At 31.0% G+C, this 13875-nt stretch overlaps 1 protein-coding gene across 5 annotated transcripts in view; it reads right to left on the reverse strand.

Moving 5' to 3' along the window:
- LOC127725503 (zinc finger E-box-binding homeobox 1-like) overlaps positions 1–13875 on the reverse strand; it is a 256029-nt gene that overhangs the window by 113452 nt on the left and 128702 nt on the right. The gene's annotated exons all lie outside the window — the stretch shown is intronic.

Genomic DNA, 13875 nt, shown 5'->3' on the forward strand with positions numbered 1-13875 from the left:
TCATCCTATTGGTACCGAAAAAGATGGTAAAATGTCAATTATTGTCATATTTTTGACTTACAGACAAAGGCAGATGGTATATAACAACAAAAAAAAGCTAAAAGGAAACCATGATAAAATGTTCATATGTGAAAATCTGAACAGACATAGGTACGGTTTATTGCAACAGCTTAACACATACTGCAAAAATAACAGAATTCACTCTTTTTGGACGTATGATGGTTCAATAATCGTAAAGAAATTCGAGGATGGCCCAACTAAAGTTGTTACTACCAAAGATGAAGTTGAAGATCTTGCATTCAACACTCTTGCAGAAGAACTCGATCATGTTTAGTAACTGTAGATTTTGTTTGTCGTTACATATATATATATATATATATATATATATATATATATATGACATTTTACTACGTCAAGTATACCGTCTCTGTTGTTGTCTGTCACTGTTTCGATAGAAACATTTTCGTCGCTTATTATTTAATGTTCCCCTCTTGTATTATTAAATTATTTTTGTATTTTATTTATATATTAGACCAAAATTTCCGGTACATTTAAGTTAAAGTGTTCAGTTCATTATCATACTACGATAGTCATTTTGTGGCAAATGTTAGTAAATGCACGTATTATCCTATTATAATAAATGGTAGATCTTCCACTCGCTACTTAACGCTCCTTAAAATTTTTCAAAAAAAAATTTTTTTCAAAACAAATTTTCCTCGTGATTTTGTTTATAAACAAAAGTTATGTGTACTAGTCACATTGTTATAAATACTGAGTTGTGTTTGTTAAATACCAGCAAACAAATAACATTCAACGCACTCGTGCGTTTAACTGATGTATGGGTACTCATGCGTTTCATTTAAAAAAAAAGTAACTCACTATGTATATTGATAGTTTCTGTGGAAATGAAGACCCCTTTTGTCATAATTATTTTTATTTGATCAACTTTAATTTGATATTAAATTGTCTGTATCTTTTTTTCTCCTTATTTCGTTTTCTTATTGATATATAGCAAATGCAACTCATTTTTGTTTATAACTGTATTCTTTGTTTTTGTTTTTTTACCTTTAACCGTTTAGAGTGTGACCATGCAGAGTTTACCTTGATGTATAACAGTATAAGTTTATGTGTACTTGTATTTTTGATTTCGCAGCCCTATTTCGCACATGTCAAATATTTTTCCTTTGACAATGGGTAATGATGCAATAGCCCATAGGATTGTTATAGGTCTGTTTTACCACAAAATATGTATGGTTTATTGTAGACAAAATATAATAGTACATTTAAATATTGTAGAAATTTTGAAATGGTTATGTAAGCATGTTAGTAATATATTGAACAGTGCGTTGTCCAGGCTCAAATCTGCATATTCCTTATCTTCGTTTATGTTGCTTGTGGTTGGCCTATTGTTATTAGCTGGTGATATAGAGACTAATCCGGGTCCCGGGGGCACATCTGATCCGCATGATACTAGTTTGTCTATTTTTCATGTGAAGATTAGGAGTATCAGAAATAAGATTGATTATATTGTCAACATTGTTCAGGACTTTGATATCATATTTTTCACTGAAAGTCACTTGGATGGACAAATATTAGATTCTGACATACGTATAGAAGGTTTTGATTCTCCTGTCAGAAAGGATAGGAATGCACGTGGATATGGGATATTGATGTTTTACAAAAGTGGTGTTAATATAATTAGAAGATTAGACCTAGAACATGAAAATGTTGAAAGTATGTGGTTTGAAATGAAAACCAAATTACAGTCTATATTAATAAATATAAATTACAGGTCGGAGAGACAGTCTCATGGCAATTATTGGCAATTTTTTTAACAGATGTTGAAAAAGTTCCAAGACGAGACCAATAATATTATTTGTTTGGGAGATCTGAATAAAAATTTCCTACAAACACTGCCACAAAATTTGAAAGATATTTTTGCTATCAGTGGACTCCTAAATGTGGTCACAAAACCCACTCACTTTGACAGCCATACGGGTAACATGTCACTTTTGGATCCGATTTTAGTTACGGATTATATACCTGTTATAGATTGTGATACAGTACCTATTGATAGACACGTGAGTGATCACAACGGAACTTATATAAGCTTAAACTGTGGCTTTAATCAAAAGAGATCATTCCAACGTTCTGTGTGGAACTATAAAAGGGGGGATTACATACTTAGGCAACAAAAAATTATTGAAACAAATTGGTATAGACTTAAAGTTGAGACTGAAGATGTTAATATAGCGTGTTCTAATTTTACAACTACATTTTTAGATATTGCAAAAGAATGTATTCCTAGAAGCGAGGTAACCATTCGTAGTGACGACAAAGTCTGGTATGATTCCAATTTACGTCGTGAAATGCGAAAACGGGACAGATTACGAAAGGTGTTCTTACGGACCAAAACGGAAACTGCGGAAATCAACGGAATAGAGTAAATAATATAAAGAAACAAGCAAAAAAACATTTTACGAGAACATTGACGAAAATCTTGATGAGTTAAAAACCACTAACAGTAAAATGTATTGGAAAACGATACATATGCTTTTAAAGGACGATCGTTCTACGAATGAGTTACCACCCCTTAGAGACCCTTGCGATAGTTTTAACCTTTCATATGACGTCATTGATAAAGCAGATATTTCTGTTCGATTTCAACTGTTGATGATGAAAATATTGATTTACCAGATTTTTCGGAGAGATGTAATATTATTTTATCAGAGATAGTTGTAACAGAACAAGAAGTTTAAGATATAATATCTACTCTAATCGCTAACAAAGCTGTTGGTCCAGATATCATCAGTAATTAAATGTTGATTTCAGTGAAGAACGTGATATCAAAGCCTTTGTGTATGTTGTTTAACAAGTCTATACAAGAGAGAGTTTTCCCAACAAACTGGAAAATGGCACATGTCATTCCTCTGTTCAAAAGTGGGGATAAATCTTTACCATCAAATTATAGACCAGTTTCATTGCTCTCTTGTGTGAGTAAGATACTAGAAAAGATTATATTCAAACACATTTTTAATCATTTACAAGAAAATGTGTTGTTATATAAGTTCCAATCTGGATTTATACCAATATTTTCTACCACCCATCAGCTGATAGAATTGTATAATACAATTGTACTTGCTTGGGAAGATAAATTATTAACCAGTATGACTTTTGCTGATATCAGCAAAGCGTTTGATACCGTATGGATTAGGGGTCTTTTGCTTAAGCTTGAAAAATATGGTATCAAGGGTGACCTCTTAAGTTGGCTTGGAAGTTACCTTTCCTATCGTACGCAGAGAGTTATGATTAAAGATGCGTTATCTAGTGCTAGTAAATTGAAAGCAGGTGTGCCTCAGGGATCTGTTTTGGGGCCTATATTATTTCTTATTTTTATAAACGATATCACAGATGATATTATAGGTTTTGGACGATTATTTGCTGATTACACATCGATAGGTCATGTAGCGTCAAACGGAATTTCTTTGCAGAACAATATTGACTCTGATTTGACTCATTTGAAGGAATGGTCTGATAGATGGATGATAAAATTTAACCCAAATAAAACTGATATTATGGTCTTTAATGCCAGGGGCACTAGTTGTAATTTGTCGTTTGAATTTGACCAAACAACACTTCATCCAGTAAATCTTCATAAGCATTTGGGAGTTGTGTTTAGTAGCGACTGTGGGTGGACTAAACATATTGATAAATTAATAGAATCAGTTTCAAAACAACTGAATGTACTTATGAAACTAAAATATAAATTAAAGAGGAATTATCTAGAAAATATTTACCATTCGTTTATAAGGCCTGTACTAGATAAAATTGAGAATGGAAATGGGGAATGTGTCAAAGAGACAACAAACCGACCATAGAACAGACAACAGCAGAAGGTCACCAACAGGTCTTCAATGTAGCGAGAAATTCCCGCACCCGGAGGCGTCCTTCAGATGGCCCCTAAACAAATATATATACTAGTTCAGTGATAATGAACGCCATACTAAACTCCAAATTGTACCCAAGAAACTAAAATTAAAAATAATACAAGACTAACAGAGGCTAGAGGCTCCTGACTTGGGACAGGCGCAAAAATGCGGCGGGGTTAAACATGTTTATGAGATCTCAACCCTCCCCCTATACATCTAGCCAATGTAGAAAAGTAAACGCATAACAATACGCACATTAAAATTCAGTTCAAGAGAAGTCCGAGTCTGATGTCAGAAGTTGTAACCAAAGAAAATAAACAAAATGACAATAATACATAAATAAAAACAGACTACTAGCAGTTAACTGACATGCCAGCTCCAGACTTCAATTAAACTGATTGAAAGATTATGTCTTCATCATATGAATATCAGGCACAATCCTTCCCGTTAGGGGTTTAGTATCATACCATCATAACATATATGAGAAGAACATAACCCGTGTCATGCCAACAACTGGTTTTTAAATAAATGTGTTTAGTGCCGATGCAAAGACCCTATAAGTGAATCAATATTAACGCCAAAATATGCAATCTTTAATGACCTGACAACAGTATCGTAACTATATCCCTTCTTAATAAGTCTATTTAAAGGTTTTGTTAGTTTCAGAGGTGAATACTGACATTTTTGTGCTTTATAAAGAATATTTCCATAAAAAATTGGATGTGAAATACCTGAACGTGTAAGAAATCTGTATGTTGAGCTATATTTACGAATGATGTCCTTATACCGATGATAAAATTTAGTAAATGTTTTGACTAGTTTGTGATATCGAAAACCCTGGTGTAATCAGAATATGCCTCTGTAGTTTGGGATAATTGTGGGAAAATGAACTATGATAGATTGGAAAGGGTCCAACTTGAAGCTGCCCGAATAATCACAGGACTTCCGTCATTTGCCAGTATTAATTCGATTTATATTGAGACTGGGTGGGAAAAATTAAAAACAAGAAGGGAAGTGAAAAAATTATTATTATTTTATAAAATTGTAAATAATCAGACACCGGACTATTCAACGGAGCTAGTGCCACCTACAGTCGCTGAAACTAGTTCATATAATTTGCGTAATAGTCAAAATATTACACAACCAGCTAGTAGGTTAACCATGTATCAACAATCTTTTTTTCCAGCTACAGTCAAATTATGGAATTCTTTGGATTTGAGCTTGCGCCAACTTCCAATTTTCTCAAACTTCAAACTCAAATTGCAACAAAAGTACTTTCAGTTAAAGAAGAAGCCGAATTATTTTTACTGTGGAGATCGGTATATGAACGTTCTTCACACAAGATTAAGAAATTAGCGTAGTTCATTAAACGGTGATTTATTTCGTTGTAATTTGGGTCCTGATCCATCATGTTTATGTGGTTATAGAAATGAAAGTGTAGGACAATATTTGTTTGATTGTTACAGATACACTTTACATAGAAATACTTTATTTGGAGAGCTAACTCTGTTAGACTTAGGCGATTTACAACTAAATACTGATATTTTATTATATGGTAATGAACTCCTTACCACCGAAATAAATACTATAATTTTTTTGAATGTTCATAAATATATTAAAGATACTGGACGTTTTCCTTCGCACAACAAACCATTGTAATTGTTATGATAATAAGTACACATACTTATCGCATGGTCATATCTGTCACCTTATTTAGCGAAATAAACTTTGCGAGTCGATAAAATGATGGCAAACTTTGTAGCCTAAGTACTTTTGTAATAGCTATTAAACACATAGATTGTACTTACAGTCTAGAACTATGTGTATAAATCCTTTTTTCAAAACTCACATCGTAGTAGATTAACCTTCTATGCCATGCACAACGATACACTATTTTATGCGTTATGTATGGTATATATATATATATATATACGTTTTAAATGTACTAAGTAGAACACCAAATATTCAAATGGTGCGTTCGATTAGTTGTGTAAAATCATCGACTCGCAAAGTTTTATATACCTAAACCAATTTCCACTTCATTTTCAACGTCTTCATACGTTATAAAAAAGTATATGTATATATATATATATTGTATATTTCTTTTAATGTTCATTTATTTGTAAATTGTGTATGTACTAGAGAAGACATTATTAAGTTGTAAAACTTGTGTCTCATCCATTTGTTTAGTTTCTGAACAATAAAATATGTTTAAACTAAACATCATATAATGATGTTTGCACATCATATAATGATTTTTGCACATCATATAAAGGTGTCTGCACATCATATAATGACAAGTGCACATCATATAAAGGTAAATGCACATCGTATAATGAAAATGGGCATAACAAGACAGTTTGGGCGTTCCATAAGATTTGGTTAACTAAGTCCTTATAATTGAATAAAGTAACATTCATTTTTAGTTGAAAATTGTTTGCTAGCTCCTCTTTGTGATTAATGTAAGATAACTCTGGTTAATTTTCCCAACATTTTATCGTTATATATGTCTATATATATATTTCATACAAATAACGGAACAGGCACTTTATTTTGATTTTCAAAATGAGAAAAAGTACAAGAAACGTTATAGCAGTACATTGTTTATATTACTATTAAGACGTGTTTTAGAATATGTATCGCACGTTTTTCTCAAGTAACACCAGTATCTTGCGACGTCTCCATTATACAAATGAAAACAGATACTAAGAGGATGATCATTTCATATTCTGGGGGTAGGACAGGAGGAATCAAAGGGAACAGAATATTCATTTTCATATTTTGCTGGCTTAATACGTTCGCATATGGAACATTTGTTTTCAACCTACACAATTATTTTCTGCATTTTATTGAGACAGAATATTTCTTTTCATCATATTATGTTCAGTTATTACCATGATTACATGTACCAGATCAGAATATTCATTACCCTAATACTCGTGCTGCGTAAAATTTCACAAGGGGTTCCGCGGAAACCTGTGTCTCGCCCTCGATTGCTGCGGTCAGTGTGAAAGTGTAATGTTGACTAAAAAAGTGAGTCCATTTATCAGTAAAATTCAGAATTTGAAAAAGATACTTTTCTTTAGAAGCTACTTCTTGGTCTTGAAGATAAGTTTCTATTTCATTACAATCAATGAAGGTTTCCAAATTTATCATGTCAAAACAGTTTAATCCTGACTGTCTGTAAATGTCAACTGTAAAAAAAACTATCAAAAAAATGCTGCAAATGAAAAAAATATATTTTCAAAAGTTTGCTTAAGACATTATCTCTTAATCATAAAAAAATTCTGCCAAAGTTTCATAAAATTCTATGAAGCTTTGACAAAGTAATTGATGTGTAAATAACTTTAACCCCAGACTGTATATACTTATTAACTGTTAAAAAACTAAGTCCATTTATCAGTAAAATACAGAAAAATGAAAATTAATATTTTTAAAATTTCTCTCTGGATGCTGTATTTTGGTCATTAACAAGCTTCTGTCCAACTTTCATAAAATTCCATGAACACGGGGGTAAAGCTGATGACTGTAATTGGATTCACGGTCATCCCAAGATGGCGGATGAAAAATTAGGTCAATATCTGTATTGTCTGTTAAAGTGTTTCTATATTGTGTTCTTTACAAAGCATACATTGGTATGATGTAAAGTTATAAAAGATTCAAAAGGAAATCACAAATTACTACCGAGAAATGCGATTGAAACAGGAAAATTGATTTGAAAAAATCGCTAAGATGACCGTAAATCACAATCGAGATGACCGTAACATTACCAGCGATTCATAACAAGGGTGCCCGTAATTGGTTAAAAGATGATCGTAATTTGTAAAGGATGACCGTAACTTTTAAATGATGACCGTCAGTTCTAAGAAATATCCGTCTTTGTTTTAATACCTTTTTGCATCAAATAATTAATCATGTTGGTATAAAACGTATTTATAAGAGAGTATTATCCTATAGGTTGAAAAAAAATAAGACGTGCTTCAAAAACATTGTTCACCATATGTATCTTTTTTACAGTTTTATAATGAACATTCAACAAGACATGCACATGAACAAGTGGTGAAGACATTCAACAAAAGCGCGATTAAATGACACCTTACAAGTAAAATGAAAAAGGGGGTGCACTACAATTACAAGTCAAAAAGATATTTTTATTTCTGGGATTCCTTTTAATGACATATAATAAATACATCTTTTCAAAAATACCAATGCATGTACACCCATTGATATTATATCGTTTCAAATGCCATTGCACATGTTCTTTATTTCAGATAAGTACATGTGTTATCATTATACCACCTGCAAACTCACATCATCGAATGTAAACAGCATTTTGATACACACTATAGACAATCATGTTGGTCCACAAACATTTAGTTTTAGAAAGAAAGTTTTGGATGAAAACACTGGTCATTCTGCCTATCGGTCCGTACATTTCAGAGTTGAAGTAACAAAACTAAAACTGATGTTAGAAAGATTAAAATCAAAATATAAATTTAGAAGAACAAACTATAATATCATTCAAAAGATGTTCCTCAAATTACAAGCCAAATGGTTTTTTTTATTTCTGGGATTCCTTTTAATGACATACCACAACCATTGTCTCTGTTGATTGGTCTTCCATTTTGTCTTGCAAGTACAATAACAGAAAATGTTTTTAAAATACTACGACCAAACTAGTGAAGGTGAGCTCCAGCAAAATAGATCCTTAAAATAATCTTGTACGAATAGCGTATTACAAGGGGAAACCTTGTCAAATTGTACACACAGAAATGTTATTCATATATCAAGACAAATTTAGATTTTCATCTGCTTCCTGTGGAACCATACACATGGGCTCGATTACCGGATATTCATATGTTTAATTAATGTTTTTTTCCTTCAACTTGTCGTCGTATCGCTGTCAATTTTAAGATTTTAACGTCGTTATCAATAAATATTTTATTGTTTACGAGCAATCTGCAATTTGCTATCATTGTCATGAACTCAAAATACGGCAAATAGTAAAAAAGAAATTGATTAAACATATTTATATCCGCTAACCGAGACCCTATTGAGACAAACTCAACAAAAAGCTATGAATACAAATACGTATATTCTTAGAATTGACGGTCATCCTTTATAAATTACGATCATCCTTTACAAATTACGGTCATCTTTTCACCAATCACGGTCATCCTTGTTATATGTTACGGTCATCTTGAAAATATTTTAATAATGATTTACGGTCATCTAAGCGATTTTTTCAAATCAAATTTCCTGTTTCATACACATTTCTCGGTAGTAATTTGTGATTTCTTCGTGAATCTTTTATAAATTTACATCATACCAATGTATGCTTTGTAAAGAAAACAATATAGAAACACTTTAACAGACAATACAGATATTGACCTAATTTTTCATCCGCCATCTTGGGATGACCGTGAATCCAATTACGGTCATCAGCTTTACCCCAGTGATGAAGGTTTGACAAATTTTTTGATGACTGAAAAACTTTAACCTCAGACTGAGCCTGAATGTTAACTGTGAAAAAACTAAGTGCATTTATCAGTAAAAACCGGGAAAATAAAAATAAATATTTTTTCGCTCTGGATACTGTATTTTGGTCATAAAGAAGCTTCTGTCCAAATTTCATAACATTGCATGAAGGTTTGACAAACTAATTGATTGTAAAAATTATAAACCACAGACTGAACCTAAATGTTGACGATGCCGACGCCGCCGACGGAATCTAGGATCGCTATGTCTCACTTTCGCGATATAAATGTTGCAGGCTCAACAAAAATAAAAATCCATTCTCAATATTACCTTTTCAAACTTCATCAATATTATCAAATTCAAGGTGTGATTTAGTGTCAATACATTCAAGACTTTGAAACGTTTTCTTTGCCTGTAATTTATATTAAGCAAAACAAAAGGGCAAATTATAATACATGTATTTTGTTGGTTATATAATAATAATAATAATAATTTGAAGAATTTATTTATATACATTTAGTAATTGTATGTACATTTTCTTTGTATTTACAGGATGGAGAAAAATGTTCACTAATGAATTAAAACAGAGGATTATTACAATGTACCTGTAAACAAAAATCCTTGTTTTTCGGTTGAGGTCGATTCCGACAATTTTGCTTCAAAATGTCACTAGTAGTTAACATTTATTAATGTCTCAAAATGTATTTGTTATGTTTTTATTGCCTGTAATCTTCATTAAGCAAACAAAGGGGCAAATTATAATACATGTATTTTATTGGTAATTGTTTGGCAAATTTGTATTCTTGTGTTGATGATGACAATGAAATGTTTAATATTGCTTTGAAGAATTTAGTTATATACATTTAGTAATTGTATGTACATTTTCTTTGTATTTACAGGATGGAGAAAGATTTTCAGTAATGAATTAAAAGAGAGGATTATTACCTATAAACAAAAATACTTCTACTTCGGTTGAGGTCGATTCCAACAATTTTGCTTCAAAATGTCACTAGAAGTTAACATATATTAATGTCTCAAAATATATTATTTGTTACGGTTTTTTCTTCTAAATTTAGCGGATAATTATTTTCTAGAGATGATAAGCTATTGTGTACCCCGTAGTTGGGACACACAAAATAAAGATGACCGTTCTCCATTTCTGCAAGAAAGAATTGCCTAATATTTTCATAATATTTACATTATGTATCAACGATTATTATATCTAAGTATAAAAAATAATCGAGGCGAAGAATTTTTTACAATAATAATTGTAGCAGACAAATAGACGTAAATGAAAAAAGACAAAAATAGTGCCTTCTTCAATTTCGAAAAAAACAAATCTATAATTTTGCAGTTTATTGACAAATATTCTTATCTATAAAGGGGTTAGATAACTAAGGATTTACTTTTTCGTGGCATTTGAATTTGAATGAACATTTACTTTTAAGACAGAAACTCTTCTAATTTTGAAATCTTCCGCACATGCAAAGAAACATTTATAAAATAGTTGGGATCCCTACTTTAAAATGGGTACAAATTTCTCCCCAGGCTTGAACACCCCTATTCTAAACGAATTTCGATGCCAAATACAAGCAAAAGTAGTATGTGAAAATTTTAAGAAAATCGAAGGATATGTATTTTTTGTACCCATTTTGAATATCGGCATTCAATTTTCCAGAGCAGAAAATCAATTAGGGATTTGTCAACCATATGATATTGGTGAAGGATAACTTCTTTACAAATCTGAGTTTATGCAAGTTTCTTTCAGCAGCAATTAAGCTGGACTGATGTGTTGATTGAGCTTCATTCCTGTATTCTAATATTTTTAGTTGAAAATTTGCCATTTCATAAAATTACTTATGTTATAGCTCAAATCTCTCTATTGACTTTGCAAGTGTTTGCAATCACTTGCTGTTGGAAGTTGTCTTCTGTTATCCATTGTCATCCAAGATAAATATGTTAAAACTTCATTGCTTCTCAAATATTCTTAATAAGGTCAACCGAACAAATGGCGTACATGATCATTAAAATTAAGGTTGTGATTTTCCATGTCAACCAACAAACCTTGCCAAGGTAGAAGAAAAGGTTAAAATGCATATAATTACATAATATTATGAAAACAATCATAAAAAGGAAGGGTTTTAGAGGAGAAAATGGTCATAATTTAAAGATAGACCCTCTTTCTGTTTCTACCAAAATTATTTGATTGAATTTTATACTTTGTTAAATTATTGTTTACCAATTATAGAACGAAAGAAAGAAACGAAAAGGCACAGAAGATTTACAATACAAGATAAATGTTAATACGAATGAAACCCTCAATGTGAGAGTTATTGCATTTAGTAACGAATTTGATGAATTTTGAAGATTGTGATAGAAAAAAAAATCCTGATTTTTAGGTAAATAACAAAAGTTATTCTGAACGCAAATTACTAGTAGATGAAATAAATAAAGAATTTTCAAGATGAACAATTCAGGCTCTTTGAATTCTTTTGATATTGAAAAAAGCATAAATTGGGTAGTTAAGCGAAACATTTTAAGAAATAATCAAGTGAAAATATGACATCCCAGTTGAATTTATATTGAAACAGCATTTTTAACCAGAATACAATAAGAAACCTAGTGAAATTTCTAGGATACAAGTTGACTAATATGAATATAACATGATATAGCAAAGCCTTGGTTTTGTAACTAGATATGCGAGTTCCATAATAAAGAATTTTTGATATCGCATGTCAGCCATATGGTAAATGAATCAAAGTTATCAAGCCTTTCCAATAACAAAAACAACAAAAATGTCTATATGTTTTTGTTTTATGCACGACAGGTAATATTATGGAATACTCTTTAACCATCCCTGAAATTTTCCATTTGATGGTCATTGGTGATTGGTCACAAATGAGAATAACAGATACGGGTGACAAAAATTATTGTTTTCTAATAAAGCGTTAGGGTAGGATGTCAGGGTATCAACATAGTATTTACATTTGTCTGCTTGTTTGTCGATATTCATTCCGAATGCATATCTCCGAGCTCTAAATTCTGATGCAGTACAGATTAGAAGTTAACCAATCTAACGTATATGTAAAGATATTACTGACTTACTTGAAATCATTTAAAAGAGAGGTGAAAGATACTAAATGGACATTCAAACTCATAAGTCAAAAAGAAACTGACAATGTTATGGCTAAAAAAGAAAAAGACAAACAGACAAACAACAGTATACAAAACACAACATAGAAACCCATTTAAACGGGGGTTGATCTAATGTGCCCTGAAAGGGTAAGCAGATCCTGTTCCACATGCGACACGCGATAAGTGTTTTCATCAGAATTCATATCTCAAGTACAATTTCTTGTATTGCAAGTTGTCAGTTCAAAATTATTCATATACAGATAACCCTTTATGAGAGGCTTATCATCTAATTATATTATTCATTGATTAAAAGTTACATTTCAGATACTATAAAAATGTCGATCATTTATCTACATACCATATTTATAGTTCAATCTAGGTAACTGTTCTTGATTATATTCGATTATTACAATATCGAAGAGTAGCAAAAATAATGATTGGATTTGCCTCATTGAAGATTTCATTTGAAAAAAAAAAAGAATAAAGAGAGTTTGAATCATCACATATTATTATTGAATAGCATTAACGGTTCCAATTATTCTGCAACAGATGCTCATTTCGACAATAAATGTCTCTTCAATAATGCTCGATGCAAAACTATTTGAAATGTAAACCATATAATCAAATGACAAAGCAAAATTATATATATGCTTGAAAATAAATTTCTTCATTCTACAGTGCAAATGTATTATTTGTTATTTGAATCATGCCACTATTGAAGTGTTTTCTACCAATTTAATGTAAAATACTTTCACCATAATTTACCGTCACATGAAATCGGAAATGTTTCATCAAATTCGAGTGTTTCTTATTAACCAGAAAAATCATCTCAATTTTAAGAATAACTTATAAATATATATATAAATGCAAATGCATTTGTGTATGTCAAACATTTTCATTTTATAAAAAAGTATAAATTAATTTGCTTTTCTGTGCGTCTCTTATACGTATAGAACATCTTTAACCAACACTTAAAGTATGGAGATTTGAATCATTCAAGTCCATGATCAGTATTTCAACAGATATATGCATCAATCGTTTTACTGCTATTTGTTTTATTTGTTGGTTATTTTTTTTTAGCCATTTTTCTCTCTCTCGCGTGGTTTTTTTTTCAAGTATTTCAAGATTTTTTTTTATAAAAAAAATACATAACTGTTTGAAATAAGTCTTCCATTAAAATTGTTTAAGTGGCCAAAACAAGTATTCTTTTCAGAAATATGGCTTTACGTAACAAACAAAATCAACCGATATAATTTTCAAAGAGAAAACGATGACAATAAAAGCTATCACTCCAACATCTTCGTCCAAAATTTAAAAAAAATAAGATTTGAGT

The sequence above is a fragment of the Mytilus californianus genome, unplaced genomic scaffold (genome assembly GCF_021869535.1).
Source record: "Mytilus californianus isolate M0D057914Y unplaced genomic scaffold, xbMytCali1.0.p SCAF_1, whole genome shotgun sequence".
Classification (NCBI taxonomy): Eukaryota; Metazoa; Mollusca; class Bivalvia; order Mytilida; family Mytilidae; genus Mytilus; species Mytilus californianus.